This window comes from Podarcis vaucheri, assembly GCF_965113315.1.
Source record: "Podarcis vaucheri genome assembly, chromosome: 3".
NCBI lineage: Eukaryota > Metazoa > Chordata > Lepidosauria > Squamata > Lacertidae > Podarcis > Podarcis vaucheri.
Genome location: NC_138761.1, coordinates 66,248,329 through 66,264,562, shown reverse-complemented (window position 1 = coordinate 66,264,562; position 16,234 = coordinate 66,248,329). Strand labels below are relative to the sequence as shown.

The following is a 16,234-nucleotide window of genomic DNA, read 5'->3' as shown; positions in this document are numbered from 1 at the left end:
AAGGAGCCCGCTAAGGCCAAGGAGCCCCCTTCACCCCCAGCCCTGGCGCCGCCCCTCGCCGCCGCCATTCCCCGAGGCAGGAATCACCTCAGGCCGCCGGAGGGTGGACGAACTCGCCTCCCCCACTCGCTCCAGGGCACCGAAAACCACCTCCCTACCTACCTGCTGTTAAAGAACCACCATAAAGGGGAGGAGCCGCTCCGGCTGCGAGCCCGCCCACAGCCACAGCCAATAGGTGAGCCGGGTCCTTTCGGCTATGAGGCGCAATCATTGACTCGTCGGCTTGTCACTCACACGGGCAAGAGGCGGGGCTCGGGGGTAGGATTAATCTCTCTTTCTCTCTCTCCCCCCCCCCCCACCTCAACTCCACCGGCACCCATTTCATGTCCCAGGAAACGGCGACGGGAGTTGGCTGAGAGCTCCTGTCGATCAGAGGGAAGTGGGCGGGGAACGGAGAGGCCATTCGCCCGGCGCTCCTGTCAGTCAAGAGAGGCGGCAAGGTGGGAATGCAGGGTATCTTCTTACCATCTGCCGGGCCCGTTAGTAGAGATAGGAAATGTGGTAGAATGACACGAGGAGGAAATGGACGGTGCCCAGGAACCTATAAAAACGCCCTCGCGCGCACAGCCCATAGAAAGCAATGGAGAAATCCCAGGATTTTACCCTGCCTGTTACTGAGCATCAGGCGCAACCATCCCCGAAGCAGATGTATCTTTCTAATTTGAGTCTTTTAATTTCGAGTGAGAATGAGATTTGTTAAGACGTTAAAAATGCGCCGTTTTCTGTGGGCGCAAACTCTGCCCTGGTCCGGGAGGGCACAACGCTACTGAAGCGACTTTCATTCCTGCAACCGGTGCGGCGTTTTGCAACTCCGGATTCTGAGTTTGGGGGATCCAAACCACTCCACGATCCCGCGTGCAACCTGCTGCGAGATTAACAGAAGGGTCGTAGCGCAGGGCTGTCGTGAGCCGGTTCTCAGCATCCAATACTGGACTGTCCTTGCATACTTACACACCATGTAAGTTTCTTAAGTTTCTCTTTCAAAAAGGAAACGTGGGTTAAAGCGGCGCCGCCGCCTCCCACTCACTTTCCAGCTCTGGCTTCCCTAACAGTTTTCCGAGTTGCGTCACTGGATCCAGCCCCCTTTTCCACAGGTGACACGGGGCTGGAGGGAGGGAAAGAGGGCTTTACGTCGCGCACAAAGGCAGCCTCCTAGAAGCGCTCTGGGCCGGCGCCGTTTCGCCGAAGGCGCCGGAGGACCCCCACCCTCAGCTCCTTCAGAAAGGAAGCCCTGCCCCTCGGCTCCCTACGCCGCCAGGCAGCTCAGCTGACTGACGAGGACGTTCTGCGGCGGCGGCCGCCGCACAACCACCGCAGTTGCTGGCAGCGTCCGCAGTGCAATAAGTAACAGCGCCTCGTGCTGCCAACTCTTTCTCTCTCTCTCCCGCCCCCCCCGCCCCCAAGCTCTCGCGCGCCCCGCGTCAACATTGCCGCGCGCAGCTTCCCGAGCTCGAGGCCAGCCGCTGCACGCACGCGCCGGCTCGTCATCGGCTCCGGTTGTTGCCTTTCTCCGCTGAGGTCGGTGGACCCCGAGCCTAGGCTTCCTTCCCGCACCCCGCTTTCCGAAGACCGCACACCAGTTGGGCCAGTACATATTCCCCTCCCGTGACTGGAGCGGAATAGCCCTTTCTCTTCTTCCCCAACCCTTGTCGTTGGAGGAGTCCCTCAGTCCCTCGCTTTGCTGCCTCCTCCCCCCCACCCCCAAAGCTTGGAGGTTCCCCGCCCGGCAAGGGGGAGGAAAAAAAATTGAAACTTACACTTTCGTGCGTCCCTTCCGGCGTGACGCTGCGCGCTGACGTCACGGGGCTGTAATGGTGGTGTGCCTCGAGATTTTTTTCATCAAACAAGTGTGCCTTTGCCCAAAAAAGGTTGGGAAACACTGCCTTAAAGTGCAAGTAGATAAATAGGTACTGCTTTATAGCGGGAAGGTAAACGGCGTTCCGTGTGCTGCGCTGGTGCAGGCTCGCCAGAGCAGCGATGTCACACTGGCCACGTGACCTGGAAGTGTCTGCGGACGGCGCCGGCTCCCGGCCTCTAGAGTGAGATGAGCGCACAACCCAGAGTCTGACAAGACTGGCCCGTAAGGGCAGGGGTACCTTTACCTTTACCTTACTGAAAATGGAGCTAATATTTTTTTTAAAAAAAATTAAATGTATATCCCACCATTTCTCTCCCCCCCCAAAAAAAAACACACAGCGTGGGACTCCTCAAAACTACCTGATTATCCATACTTGCTTGCACAAAGCTTACATGGAGGTTAAACTATGGGCAGTCTTTACTGAAAATTCATTATGTTTTGTTTGGGGGCAGTTATATGACAATGAGCATTCATCCTAATTTGTATACAAGGTGCTTGTATATCACAGAATCATAGAGTTGGAAAGGACCCAAAGGTCATCTAGTCCAACCCCCTGCAATGCAGGAATCTCAGCTAAAGCAACCATGACAGATAGATGGATCTTTCCACTAATCATTTCTTCACCCTACACTTTTCAGTGCATTCCCGTTACTTTCCTAATTGCAAGAAGTCAAAATTTTAAAGTGGATTGGTTGTGCGAGGATGATAGAAAAGAAAAATGTAGCTGGCTGCTGCAGGAGGACTGCAGCAGGAGGACAAAAGCTTGTAAAAAATTATGCAGGCCAGTAATTTTTATAAACCTACCCACAAGGCCGTTTTACTGACTTGCAGTTTGGCTGCATCTTCCTAACGTTACTACTATCAACAGAAAAGCCTCAAATGAAGGCTGAGAGTTAGACTTTAGAGCCAAACAAATATATTTTTCAATAACAGTGCTAAAGTAACATGAAATCCAAACAAAAGGCTAGGAGACAAAATCCAACATAGGGAAACAGGCTGTAAATGAGAATTCTTCAAGTAGACTATTGATATGAAGAATATTACAGCTTGGCTAGTATGGTGTGACAGATTTCATTTTAAGTTCTTAAGCTTCTTTAGGAACTCTATGAAGACAGCATGAGTTTTTCGAAGTATATTTTGTACACAAGGCTAGCTTTCTACTGCTTACAAAATTTTAAATCAAGAACATACCAAAAACATAAGAGTTTAAGATGAGCCTCCTGAATCAATCCAATGGTCTGTCCAGCACCTGTTCTCACAGTGGCCAACAAGATGCTTGTGGAAAGACTGCAAGCTGCCCCACCTGCGATTCCCAGCAACTGGTATTTGAGACATGACGCCTCAAACAGTGGATGCAGAATATAGCACTAATCAGTGACTACTAGCCACAATGGCTAGGTCCAGGGGTCAGCAAACTTTTTTATCAGGTGTCCGGTCCACTGTCCCTCAGACCATGTGGGGGGCCGGACTATATTTTGAAAAATATAAATACCATGGAAGCTGGTCCCGCAGCTGCCTCCGGACCTGGAGGAGGAACGCACTCTGCATTTGCTCAGGAGCCCACTCACTGGCGTTGTTGATGGGCAGCAGCTGCTCCATCGGCCCATGCCCAGAGCACGCACCATGCGCTGCGGCCCATCATCCGAGGTCAGGTCGGCAGGCAGGCTGCAAATTGCCCTCCAACTGCTCCAGCGTGGCCGTCAAGCACGTCACCACTGGCAGTGCCAAGCCGGGCGCCATGCTGAAGCCCTGCAACGCGCCTGTCACGTTGCCCATGGTGCGCCCCACACCCGCCTCTCCATCCATGGTCGCGCCGGGTTTACCTCAGCACGTGGGCAGTGAGGAACTTCCTGCAGCCAATCCGAAGTAGTGCCAGCGTCGCAGAAGTCAGTCTCCGCACAGCGAGGTGTCCACGGCTTCTTTTCAAGGAAACACTGCGTCAGTTTAGCTCAATGCGGGGACTGACCAAGCGGGCGGCAGGGTCTGTGGGCCGGATTTACGAGCCTGGTGGGCTGCAGCCGGTCCCTGGACCATAGTTTGCCGACCCCTGGCTAGGTCAAAAGTTTAAATTATGTTTCAATTGTAGCTTAAAATGAACTTAAGTATGCTCCAGTATTTTCAGAAGTGGTATTAGGGGGTGATACAAGGTCGTTTGACCACATGTCCATGTTTTCATATGTCTTCCCCGAGTAAAGTTCCAGTCCTTGGATTTTTGTTCTGTTGAGCTGCAGTTTTTAATAGCTCTTTGTCCGATATCTGTCCAAAGCAGCGCTGAACAGCCTTTGGCCTTTCAGATCATATTGTTGGATTCCAACTCTCATTAGCCCCTATTAGCATGGCCATTGATCAACGACCTGGCACAGCTATATGTGGAGGGCCACAGATTTCCTACCCTTGATCCAAGGGAAGCAAAAGTGACCACAGTGTTAGCAATTCCATCAACAAAATACGAACATGTCCCCATGAGTTCTGAAAGGAGTGAAGGTGTTTTAAGTTAAAGTGGTTAACTCCTGATTTAACTCCAGCATTTTGCCTTTATGGCGGAAGAGGCTCAGGACACCATACAGATTAACATCCATAGTATTTTCAACACTGGGCTCCCGCAAAATGAAACCATACATTGGTAGTTACTCTAAAGCTCTCATATATAATACAATATCGAGGCATTTTCAAGACTTTTCCATGTATTTTATAATATATTACACCTTTGAAATGAGATGAACCAAAACTGTTTCCATCTAAGAATCAAGCATTTTTCTCCGCAAATATTTAGAACACAATCTCTCGCAAACCTATGAGAAAATATATCACTCCTGCAATTCAAAATCTTGCAATGTATCCTTATTTTTGTATATCAAAATGCAAATTGATCAGTAAGTTGTTTCTTTAGATGCTCTCAGACTTGCACATACACTGTCCAACATCCATTGTTACTTCCAACACTTACTGAACAGTAAAAATAAATAAAAAATAATCATGATGCATTAACAACATTTCTCAAGTGTTTGAGAAAAAACTACTTACGCAAGTAAAAGGAAACGAAAAAACTATTGACAGGAAACAAGAGAACAGTATACTGATCATACAGCACTATGCTGACAACTGTCTGATGCTGCAGTTTAGATAACACATGAAGAGTCAAAAGGTTGGATTGCAAACCCAGTGCTTTGTTTCCTGAAGCAACATGCTTTATCCTTGCATTCAGAGTCTATCTGCTTCATAGCCATGGGGGGTGGGGATTAAAATTACACTCTCCTTTTATCACAATGGTACATACAGAATGGGAAAGGATCATGCAAAAACTTGTAGTATAGCATGTATACCTACTAGATTTGGAGTTGAGAGACCAAAGTTCAGGTTCCCTACACAAACATGAAACACACTGGGTGACATTAATCTACTCACTCTCAACCAGGTGGTGGTTGTTTTTTTAAGCTACCTAAAACAGTGTTCAGTGGAACTTGCTCCAGAATAAGTCTGAATAGGGCTGCAGCCTAAGTTACAACAAGTACACTCTTAGCAGAACCCCCCCCCCTTTCTGAAGAGAACACATGTTAAATAAAATTACTGTACTTAAGGTGATTTAAATGTTATCATATCTACTGAAACTATGTAGGAAAATGCTATTTTATTACATTTACATCACATTTACTCTGCTACAATCAACTTCAACAAAGCACAGAACCTGAATACCAATATTCATTAGTACTTGCTATTTTAGAAATCTAAAAAAAAAACCACCAACAACTTCTAAACTGCCACTTGACTTAACTGCAAAAGACAAGGAGTGCTGAGAAAGTAAGGGTTGGGTGAGAATTCATTTAATAATGATTTTTCTTTCAAGCTGCTTCTCATACATATCAGGAGGTACACACAAATCTCTTATAGCATTCATTCACTACTAATTTATAAAGAAAATATTAAAGCAATTCCAAACAGTTATATATAAAACTGCTACATATATAACTTTACGTGGTATGTAAGTTGCAGGACAATTTTATATATACCCCAATTTCCACCAAAACCACCTAATGCCTGCACCACTAGGAGGTCTGATCCAGCTAAGCAACTTGAAGTCATAAAGTGAGGACCATTTAGTACAGATTAACTAAAATTGATTGCAATCGGTGGGCACCTACCCCCAAAGTAGATCCTGAAAAACTGAAATCAGTGTGCTAGTGTGAGGCACTCTAAAAGTATTGACTTTACTAATGCTGCATTAGCCAAAACACAAAGAAAAAAGGCTACCCCCGCATAAACAGCAAAGTGATTTTAATACTGCTCCCTAAGCATAAAGCTTTCAAATAGGAAGATAGCAGCACTGAAGTCTACAAAACATAAACCACTTTAAACATTACCTGGAGCACATGAAAACATAAAGGTAAAAAATCACAAGCACATAAGCTTTTTTCTCTTCCCAAAGCTCATGAGAAATATCCAGAGAGACGATAATAACACCAAGTCATGCAAAAATATGAAGTGGCTTTTATTAAAAGGATTTATTTAAGGGTAAAACAACCTATTGTGACTAAATTTCCACAGTAGCAAAACAGAAAACAATGGGTGTGCCACATTTTTTAACTATAAGAGAAGCATTTTTAAATATTCCATATGCACACTTTGAGACTTCCTAACAAACTTATATGGACTCAGATTGTATATTCATCACTCATTTTAACAAATTTAAATCAGTTTTACTAATTTTTTTTTCTCAAAGCAGCAAAACAGAAAAAATGCCGAAGTATCCTTTCATTCTACTCAGTATCTAACGCAAAATATCTGCAGAGAAAAAATAACTCATTTCTATTAAATAACGCAATTTCAACACTGAAACATGAGTTTTTCCCAATTAAATAGCAAAGCAGCATTTTCATTTGAAACAGTAATCCAAATGGTAGAGATTCATCGAATCATAGAGTTGGAATGAACCCAATGCAATGCAAGAATAACAGCTAAACAATCCCCAAGAGATGACCATCCAGCTGTTTAAAAACTTCCCGCTTCCAAGGCAGTATATTCCACTGTCAAACAGCTCTTACTGTCAGAATTTTCCTAATGTTTAGTAAGAAACTCCTTTCTTGTAATTTGAATCCATTGGTTTGGGTGCTACCCTCTGGAGCAGCAGAAAACAAGCCTGCTCCATTTTACATGTGAAAGCACTTCAGATATTTGAAGACTGATAACCTAGCGGTTTGAAAGCACGTCAAAGTGCAAGTAGATAAATAGGTACCGCTCCGGTGGGAAGGTAAACGGCGTTTCCATGCGCTGCTCTGGTTTTGCCAGAAGCAGCTTAGTCATGCTGGCCACATGACCTGGAAAAACTGTCTGCGGACAAACGCTGGCTCCCTCGGCCAATAAAGCGAGATGAAAACCACAACCCCAGAGTCGTTCGCGACTGGACCTAACTGTCAGGGGTCCTTTACATTTAACATATCAACTCTATCTTCTCTTCCCCAAGCTAAGCCCACCCAGCTCCCTCAACTGTTCCTCATAAAGCTTGGTTTCCAGACCCTTAATCATCTTGGTTGCCCTCTTCTACACACATTCTAGCTTGTCGATATCATTTTTAAGCTGTGGTGCTCAGAGCTGGACACAGTGCTCCAGGTGGGGTCCAACCAAGGCAGATTAGATTGGTACTATTACTTTCCTGGATATGGGCACTGCACTTTTGCTGCTGCATCCTAGAATTGAATTAGCCTCTTTTCTTTTTCTTTTTTCTTTTTTTGCGGCTGCATAACACTGTAGCCTCATGTTAGGCTTATGGTCTACTAAGAGCCTTAGATCCTTTTCACATGTACTGTGCTAAGCCAGGTGTCTCCTATCCTATATTTGTGCATCTGATTATTCCTGCCTAAGTGCAGAACCTTACGTTTGTCCCAGGAGATATGATTAAGTATTCACTTTAAACAAACTGAAGTACAACAAAGCTACTTAACTGAAAAAAAAATATTTATTACAATGCGGGCCTCAAGTAGAAAGATATTTCAAGTCTCTTTGTTTTTTAAGGAGTGGGGGAAACTACATCGCACTGCAGTCTAAATCATTGTCGTTCTGATATTTCTGTGTTCAAATACCATCTGAGCATGTAATGCATAAGAAGTTAATGTTTTAGGCTTCAAAGAAATCACAGCCTAAATTACAGCTAGAAATTTAGTGCCTCTGAAACTGAGCCACTAGGTCACATTCAATTGGTCACATTCCAGAAGCACTACACTGCCACGTATGCAGCATGCCTTATGTTCAATAACTCTTATTGTACACAGAGTCATCAGCTGGATAATTTTATAGTAAATTAGATGCTTCATGGCACTTGTTGCCTAGGTAATGTGCTTAAATATAAAGACTGTAAATAGATTTATTTTATTATGCATGGAAACCACGGGTATGTCAGAATTAGACATACTAATAAATGGCTTTTTTTAAAAAAAAACACCTCAATGACCCATAATTCATTAAACACATTGAAACTGTTTCACTTTTAGTAAATATAGTTGGGGGTGTTTGAATTTGCAAAAGGGCACCGAACAACTTCAAAAAAGAGAAACAAAAGTTGTGCTATGAAAAAAATAACAAAACTTCCTAGTTTTTCCTGGGATGTGCTGGCTTTAAAATCTGTTTTTGCTCATGGTTTTGCTAAACAAGAGAACAATCTTAATAATTCAGTGACTGACACAGAAATTTACAGAAGCTAAATCTCAAAGTATAGTGAGTGACTCTGGACTCCCCTCTTCCAGGTTATCCACGTGTGAATGTGCACTCTCCCTACTTTGAGGCAATGTCTTTTTTGCTAAAAAAAAAAGTGTTTAGGGATACAGTGGTACCTCGGGTTAAGTACTTAATTCGTTCCAGAGGTGCTTAACCTGAAACTGTTCTTAACCTGAAGCACCACTTTAGCTAATGGGGCCTCCTGCTGCCGCAGCGCCACTGGAGCACGATTTCTGTTCTCATCCTGAAGCAAAGTTCTTAACCTGAAGCACTATTTCCGGGTTAGCGGAGTCTGTTACCTGAAGAGCATGTTACCTGAAGACTATGTTAACCAAGGTACCATTGTACTCTCATTTTCCTACTCATATTGAAATGCTGCCCTTTAATGAAGCCAAACTTAGATTCACAAAATGCTTAGGGGTATGCAGACCCCTAGAAAAAAGCAATGCTTTGAGGTATGTGCAAAGCACAGAACTTGGGGAAAGGGGGAGTAGTAACGTTTATGGTGGTTCATTTGTGACCTAGCAGTCCCATTTGTTTATTTACGTACTTCTTGGCCCACATTTTTACATTAAACATCTTTGAATATGTTTACCATAGAACTCTAATACCATAGAAGTTAGTTCAAAGTCACAATCAGAAACTCAATTTCCTTTCTATGATATATATTAACACACAATTTATCATTAGCACATGGGTGCACACACACATGTACTACTCTTATGAATGCAGTCAATAACTTTTAAAATAATTAGGGACATAATTGTAAAACTGTCATTCTCTGAACTACACATCCCTTTTTCTGTTCCACATATTCTCTGGTCACACTAGTTTTGCAGGTTTCTACTGTGCTCCAAGATATACCTGAAAAAAGGGAAAACAGCTCCTAGCAATGTGAACAGCAATGCTGCAATGCATGTGTACATTTTGGTACGACTGTCATGACCATCCACTGAATAATGCCCCTGACAATTAACAACTTTTCCAGAGCAATTTTGGAAATGTTTATGCTAAGACTTCAACCTTTTTTCCAGTGCATACCAATTCATTCCAGAAGATATTACCTACACTGATTAAACTCAAAAACTGAAAAGTGAAAACACACAGATGAACAAGACCAAGCAAAGGCAAATATAGTTTATTCTGTACTTTTTTAATGTGTGAGCAATAAGAACATGGACACAAAACAACTACTATTACCCAGAAATGCATGGTGACTAATGATCAATAGATCTAGGCCAGGCCAATGCCTGGATGGATGACCAGATGGGAACAACATGTAAGGTGCCTTGCGTTCCATGACAGAAGGGAGGTGGTATACAAGTGTAAATGAAATGAAATGAAAAAACTAAAATAATATAATATGGCACAGTAACTGAAGTGTGGTATTGCTGACACTAGGAAGCTAGGGAAACAGGCTATCTCCTATCAAACCTTATCTATATTGATTTATAGGAGAACTTAATTTTTCAAGATCAGAAAATGTAGCTTAATTTCTGGCAGGGAAAGCCAATGTGGTATCTTCAGGTTTGTGCCTTACAACACCCTTCATCCATGAGCATGGGAATGCTGGCTGGGAATGGTGGAAGTTGTAGTACAAAATTATTTGGAGAGCCTGATTTATGGTATCCACCTTTAAACACATAATGCCTATATACAAAGATAATCACCCAAAAACCATTCTGCTAGGCACCCACAACAGAAACTTCAGGCACTTATAAGCAAGAGTGACTATTCCACAGAGCATGAACCAGCAGATAAATGTGGGGTAGAAAACTGTGATGGAAAGGGGGTGGGACATTAGTTCTGTCCATGGTTCTCAGAAGCCCACCTTCTGAAATGAAATACCATTTGCTCCTCCTGGGCAAAAGCTTCACCTCTTAACTGCAGTGCACTTTGCCCACAGAAATTCTTTAAGATCATCTTTTCTACAGTCCCCTCTCACAGCCCGCCCAACTCCTTCCATGGAGTTGACCGGAATAGCAGGCTTCATATGCCTATCAAATATCTAAAGCACCAGCATTGTGATGTCTGGCAGTCATCTCTATCCCACTTCTCACCTTCTAGAGGAAAATGAGTGTTAGTCACCTCCAGCATCCTTGTCTAAGTCCCTCCTTCCTTAGTCTAGCTGTTAATCATTATCACCACAATCAAATTGCATAAAAAGTGATATTATGCCCACATACTTTCTTCCTCGCCTTCCCACCAACTTCAGAGGTTACCCAGGGCAAAGATGACCATAAGAATAAGTTTTGCTATGTTAGGTTTTCCTAATACAGTATAGGATTAAATACAAAAATATTATTTAGTGTTTTCCTTTTGATTTCACCTACTTACGGTTCCTCCTCCAGCTTTTAATAAACACACTGCTCAATTTGATTTCTGTACTGCTTCCCAAACACACCCAAAGGCTGTTAGTTACACACACACACACCATTGCTTCAACCACTTGAGCTACACTACTGGGCTAAACTGCATGAGAAACTAGGAGAGGGATCAAATAGAAATGTCAAGCAGCAGACTTTAACTAGCAGTCTCCTACTCCCAGTAGACTTCATAAGTCAGTGGGAATCACTCAGCTTCTGATCTAGGTAATAAGCAGGTGATGGCAAGAAAGAGAAGTAACAGTGCACTCCTTGCCAGTAGGTTACATTCATTTTCCCACCATCCTCTCTAGAAAGTGGCACTAGCCTCTTTAGAACTGCCTCACTTTTGTTGTCAAGCTCCAAACAAAGCTTCTTACTTACAGATCATACTATCCAGATCACCAGCAAAGCTACAAGTTTAACAAATCCACATGCAACTCTTATCTCAAACTCTTTATCCAAAATTAACCCTCACATGTTGGAGCATCCTAGCCTCAAAGACCTAACAAAACAAAACAAAATGTCAAAATCACATCCATATTTTTTAGCTTATCATGACCAATATTTTTAAAAAGAGAATATGGCTACGCTATGCTAGGCAGACACTTAAGACAAGTGGAAATGAATTCTTTCCATAGTTGCCAAATCATATTCTAAAAAGCACATGGGCACTTGAGTTATGGTGAGCAGAAGTTAATAGTATTTTATAAACAGCCTTTTAGCATTTCCAATTTGTGGGAGATGAAGTGGACTTCTTCCTCAAATGTACAACAGAGAAAACTTTACCACTCCACCTCTAGAATTAGATGGAAACTTACTATTGCTGAATGGAATGGTACTGTTTACATGAACAAGTATTGTCACAGCCCTATTGTAAAAGCCCTATTACAGCTTTTGGATTTGTCATAATGGGCCAACACAATATGTGTATGTGTATATTGAAGAATACCAAATTTAGCCATCCAGCAATCTTAAAACTGAAGGAGGTGTGAGGAGTGTTTCTACCATATAAAGATAATACTTGAGGGGGGCATACACCCTAACTCAGTGTTTCCCAACCTTTTTTGGGCAAAGGCACACTTGTTTCATGAAAAAAATCTCGAGGCACACCACAGCCCCATAACGTCAGCGTGCAGCGTCACGACGACGCCCCGCCTCTCGCCGCCCGACTCGCCCGCCTCCCTCCGGGGACGGTGCCCCAATCGAAAATTCGACTTTTTTAAAAAAAAAATCTTTCGAATTTTTAAATTTTTCCCATGGCACACCAGGCAACATCTCACGGCACACTAGTGTGCCGCGGAACAGTGGTTGAAAAACACTGGTGTAGGAAACCTTGTGTAGCCGGGGGGGGGGGAATCAATTTTCAGAAATACATCACTTCAAAAATTAATTCCCAACACAATGAATGGATACAACCCCATTCAAACTGGGAAGTTTCAAAGCTATAGTTAACTTTTTTAGATTATTATAAAAAAAATTGAATGCACTGCTCTGCTTAAAATCAGAATGTTAAATTTTCTATGCTTCATTTCCTTAACATTCATTCCATGTATGGTATTTTCATCTTAAAATATAAGTATTAAATAAATACAACTGTACTTTACTAAATTGGTTTTTAATAAAATATTTCAGTTTACATGGCGTACCAGAATATTAATATACAGTAGTGAACTTTTCCTAGTTCTACCACCTAAGGGGCTCACCCTACTTCAAGTTAAGTTGCTCAGAGGCAATTATAACATTACTATTAACACAGAAGGTGACCAGAAGAAACCCCCACAAACAGGGAGGGGAGGAAAATCAGAGCTTCTGTATCTTTTTAAGGGGGTACAGAATACTCTGCTTTTTAAGGGAGCCCATAACCTACTGCATTCCTGGCCAGAATAATGTCACAGTTCACTTGGGTGAACCACCAGCCTTGGGGCCAAGGGACAACAGAGGTTTGTGCCTGGAAGAACTTCACAGCAGGGGAAGGACCAGCAGCCCAAGGTTGAGGGTGATGGGCGCTTTGGTCCAGCAAACACCAGAAATATTCTTGTAGTAGTGGGATGAAGTGAGATTTGAAGCAGCTCACACCTCATGCAGCCCAATCCCACTCACATTCCCTAAGAAACAAAGGTTACAAATACAGTGGTACCTTGGGTTAAGAACTTAATTCCTTCTGGAGGTCTGTTCTTAACCTGAAAATCTTCTTAACACCACTTTGGCTAATGGGGCCTCCCACTGCTGCTGGAGCACGATTTCTGTTCTCATCCTGAAGCAAAGTTCTTAACCCAAGGTAATATTTCTGGGTTAGTGGAGTCTGTAACCTGAAGCCTCAGTTACCCGAGGTACCACTGTCCCATGTAATGTAGTTTTGTGTTTTTGTGTTGTGAGCCTTGGATGTTAAACAGCCACCACCACCGCAGGCCCTTAAAAACAAGGTACTTTCATATTCATCTTTACTTGGAGGCAAGCCTCCCTCTTCCCAAGGGGGCCACTTCCCAATTCAGAGTGCTTGGCATCCTAAGGAGGGGAGCAGCGCTGGATTTGGGACGCTGCTGGCGGCAGAGGGGCGCAAATAACAACACTGAACAGATCCGTTGGAAAAAGCAGCTGTACCAAAATGAATTATTGCGAAAATGAGGGATATTTGAGGGAGGGGCCGTCAAATGTTGTCCTCGCCCAGGACGCCACTTGAAGGAACACCGGTTGGGAAACACTGCCCTAACTCCACCCTATTTTGCTTCAAGTGATCAATGAACATACTCAGCACACCTTAAAATTAGAGCATGCTGTCTTTAGAACAGCTTTGAGTTACCATGATGTTTGTGGTGTTTTCAAAAGGGAATAGGGGTAAACGGGCTTCAATGCAAGCATGTCAAAAGATCGTTTTGGGGGGCCTAATCTGGCCCGCAGGTCAGTTTCATCCAGCCCCTGTGGCAGTTTATTTCCTGGGGTAAAAAACTCAACAACTTCAACCCTAATAAAAGCTCAACAACTTGGTTGGCCCTCATTTCATCAAATCTGGCCCTCTTTGAAAAAAGTTTGGACACCACTGCTTTAATGCAACCCATTTGCAACCTACCACATTCTAATCTAATTAAGTCTGCATAATACCTCCTGCGTCCATTTTAAGCTTTTTCATCATGTCCACTTTCCCCACACCACTCGCTACTTCGCTTCGCATCCCATTTGCTCTGAATAACCTTTCTCGGTAAACCAAAATCAGTACGCTGTGACTTTTTAGTTGGTGCCGATAAAGCTATCACCCACCGGCAAGAGCTTTAGTTCTTCCCACTAAATGGGCCAGGGCTCCCCGCCCACCAATCACCGCAAACACGGGAGATGAGGCTACACATAAACACATCGCGTTACGACGCAGGTCACAACAGTCCCGGCGGCCTGCAGGGGGCTTCCAGGACAACGAATACGTCGGGACTCTCGGCCAGGAATCGGCATCCCAGAGCCTGGCACTCATTCCCGCCCCCACGCGGATCACATTCCCGCGTCGTGGCGCGCGCGTGGGAGGTGATGTAAACGAGGGAAATTTGAACAAAAGGTGGAGACTGACGGCTTCCCGGGGGGGGGCGGCTGCTCAGCTGAACCCTCGGCAGGAAGGAGGAGAAAGCCGCTGCTGGGATTAAAAACCTGCGGAGGGAAAGAGGGCTTCCCTCTCCCGCCCCGCACACACCCAAACCCCGCTAGGCAGGATGCCACACGCTGCACACACCCCGCGCTTTGGAGAGGGGCAGGAACACGCGGTGCAGCGCCGTCTCCCTGCTCTGCTTTTGCATCCTCCTCCCTCCTCAGCGCCACAGTCCCTTCCCCTCGCGCTGAGGGAGGGCAGCGGATTTCCCGAGGAGGAAGGCGGCGGCGGCAGCCCCAGCGGACGTGCATCTTCGCCTCAGAGCTGCTCTTCCCCCCACCCGCGCTATCGTCGTCTTCGCCGCCGCCTCTCCTCCCTACCGGGACTGCAGGCAGAGAGGGCTTGAACCCCCCCCCCCAAAAAAAATTCCCCTCCCACCTACTCCAACCGCGAGGCGACTCCAGCTGGAGCCCCACGTCACCAGGGGCAGAGAGGAGGCGGCGGAGCGCGAAGAGCAGGAACCCGCGCCCTCGTCGCCGCCTCCCTGCCGGCCGCCCCCCGGGGAGCAACTCCGCCGGAACTGAAAGCCAAACGGCGGCCGGGAAAAGGGCGGCTCGTGGGTGGGGGACAGAGCAAAAGCCAGGCCGAGTGTCTATGAGGAGAAAACGGGGGAAGAGGGACCCGGCTCCGTCAAGAGAGCGGCTGCTGCGCTTCGCCTACTTCCCCCTCAGGCTCACTCCGCGTCCCTTTCGCTCGCTCGCAGCCGAGGAGAGGAAGGGAAGCGGCGGCGGCGGCTCCCCAGCGCCGCCTCATTCGCTCTCTGTTACGACAGCGAAGCCCGCCAAAAACAACCCAGCGCTGCTACGTCCCGCACCAACTTTGCCGGCGGCGCCTGTAGGGCTTTCCTACCTCCTCCGCGGGCTTCCTCCTCCTCCTGCCTCTCGCTTCCCCGTCTGGCCGCTGCGCCACCGCCTCCCTCAGCCTCATTCGAAATTGAAATTCCCTGGCCAAGGCCGTCAGCGCGGCTCCAGCCCCCCTCCCCGCGTCCCGGCCTCCGCCTGCAGCCCCGCCCCCGGTTTTGACCCTCGGCCAATCGCAGGCTCCAGAACGACGGCCAGCCCCACCTATTCCCTCTTGGGTGTTGTGTTTTTCCTCCCCTCTCGCGCTCTGCCCATCAATCGGCGGCCTCTGTTTCTCTTGCTCAGCCACCCTCCCTTCGTCCCGCTTCTTTCTAGCCACGCCCACAATGGTCTTCAGGCGGCTTGTAGTTCCGAGCTGCCCCGCCTTCGCGCTCCTTCGCTCGCGGTCCCCCCTTTTTTTTTGTTGGCCCAGGAAAAGAAATGAAAAGAAAAGAAAAACAACTGTGCGCTCTGATATGGGCAGGGATTGGTTTGGTGCATGTGAAATCAGTGCATTTTTAGCGGTGCTAGAAATACGTTTCGCATTAAAGAAAAGCCGCAGACGGAAGTAAAAGGCTTCCTGTGTCGTTTATGTGATCCATCATGTTACAGGTTAAGGATTTCTTGCTTGCCTGGCATTTTGAAGGAGCTGCCTTTTGTTGACCTGCAGTTTTTATTCTTTTATGATCGCTACTGTTCACTTTTCGGGTTTATGATGGTTTGTGTTTTGCTTTTATTGTGGTTATTGTACATCTCTCTGAGGTCTATTTGCTGGACT

General features: G+C 45.6%; 1 protein-coding gene across 9 annotated transcripts in view; it reads right to left on the bottom strand.

The window, feature by feature from the left end:
- The window catches only part of EPB41L2 (erythrocyte membrane protein band 4.1 like 2), an 81,141-nt gene extending 65,543 nt beyond the window's left edge, over positions 1–15,598 (bottom strand). For 8 of the 9 annotated variants that reach the window (XM_082216063.1, XM_082216061.1, XM_082216068.1 and 5 more), the window contains exon 1: positions 15,467–15,598. The gene's annotated coding sequence lies outside the window, so the exon portion shown is untranslated. The remainder of the gene's footprint in view (positions 1–15,466) is intronic. The other variant, XM_082216062.1, reaches the window with a different exon arrangement.
- Between the last annotated feature and the right edge of the window lie 636 nt (positions 15,599–16,234).